Here is a 1842-nt window from a genome sequence, read left to right as displayed (position 1 = left end):
TTTCCCAGCTATAGCGTCAAAGCTTATAATAATAATAATAATAATAATAATAATAATAATAATAATAATAATAATGATGTCTCTGTGTCATTATTTGGGAGCCGGTGCGTCAAGAAAAATCCCATTACACCCACGTAAAAATCTGTGCGTGAGGGATGCAGAGACAGGCAGATCCCTGGAGTTTCCAGGTTCAGTGAGAGACTGTCTCCAACAATAAGGCGGACAGGGATGGTACATGACACCTGATGTTGATCTCTGGTCTCATATATGTGCATCCATGAACTGAGAGCTTCCAGGCATCTCCTGTCTCTGCCTCCTATTTTGCCACCGGAGTGCCGTGGTTACAGACATGGGTTATTGTAGCTAGAGCTACAGGTAGGTGGCTGCTTGGTCTTAATTGTCAACCTCACACAGCCTAGGATCACCAGGGAAGAGAGTCTGGAGTGACTGCGATGATCGGGTTGGCCTGTGGGGACTGTCGTGATCACCATGTTGGAAGATCCAGCCTGATGTGGTGGCATCGTTCCCTGGTGTGGGCGCCCCTCCCCCACACTGTATGTGCCTAGAGTAGGTGGGCTGTACTACGAATGTGCATGGAGATGCACTATGACCAGGTGCTCTAAGGAGCTGCTATGGCGACTTCTCTGCGGTGATGGACTGTGACCTGGGATTAGGAGCTAAAACTTCCCCACAGTTTTTTTTTTTTTCCTTGTCAGGACATTTTATCCCAGCCACAGAAATGAAAGGGGACCGCATTAGTTCCGGGGAGTTCAGACGCTCACACTATGGGGCTGTCTTGGCCTTTTTTTTTTTTTTTCTTTTTTTCGGAGCTGGGGACCGAACCCAGGGCCTTGCGCTTGCTAGGCAAGTGCTCTACCACTGAGCTAAATCCCCAACCCCTGTCTTGGCCTTTTAGAGATTGGATATTCAACTTGCAGCCACGTCTTTTCTGACTGAGGTTTCTTTGGGGGCGGGGTGTTTCAGGTTCATGGCCTTTATGCTGTTCTTGTAGCAGCTGATGCGTTTAGGTTTGTATCTGTGTAGAACCACCCAGTTGAATCATCATTTCTTGTAGGTCCTTTCAGTTTCCAGAACCCTTCCATGTTTCTCCACTTCCTTGTAAGCTAATGTCCTCTTACCCTCTTTAAAGGTTGCTCAGGAGATCCCAGCTTGCATTTCTTACTCATTAAGGTGTAGTACAGATTTTTCGCCTCTTCCGTTTCGCCAATTACGCTGATCAGTGGGACTTTTTTTTTAAAGAGCAGTCACAGGTACTTATCACCTTTATTTCTAAAGTATTCCCGATTTCTTCTGCCCAGAAGTCCTTCGAGACAATTTCATCAGCCTTAGCCAGTCGGAGAATAGAATCATCGGACTGGCCCATCCTGCGAATGGCCCCGCAGATGCTGTAGAGTTTAAAGTGGCCATTAAACTGGCCTGTGCTCCTGTCAACCTCGGCCACGTTCCTCTGGATGGACTCGTGGTCCTTGGCAGCATGATGCGGCTGTTCGTGGAGCATTTCCGAGGCGCGAACAGGTCCGCAAACTCACCGGCATCATTTTATATGCTGAGGCCATCTCTGCTCACTGGTCCAGCGAGACAGGAGGGACTATTTTTTTTTAAAACTCCTTTGTTGTTAAAATCTCTTCTTCCTACAGATATTTTATTCATTACTATTGCATTTACTTGTTCATTCCTCTCTGTTTCTCTCTGTCTATGTATGTGTGCAGGGGGTAGGGGGGGAGGGCACAGCACGCATGTGGAGGTCAGAGGGCAACTTGTGGGAGGCTATTCTCTCTTTCTACCATATGCGGCCTGGGCATGGAGCCCAGGCTGTCCTGG

General features: G+C 47.7%; 1 pseudogene; it reads right to left on the bottom strand.

Annotated features, from left to right (window-relative positions):
• Positions 1 to 1237: 1237 nt before the first annotated feature.
• Rps21-ps4 (ribosomal protein S21, pseudogene 4) lies at positions 1238 to 1560 on the bottom strand (annotated as a pseudogene).
• Between the last annotated feature and the right edge of the window lie 282 nt (positions 1561 to 1842).

This window comes from Rattus norvegicus, chromosome 6, assembly GCF_021556685.1.
Source record: "Rattus norvegicus strain SHRSP/BbbUtx chromosome 6, alternate assembly SHRSP_T2T, whole genome shotgun sequence".
NCBI classification, from domain to species: Eukaryota; Metazoa; Chordata; class Mammalia; order Rodentia; family Muridae; genus Rattus; species Rattus norvegicus.
This window is presented reverse-complemented; position numbering and strand designations above follow the sequence as displayed.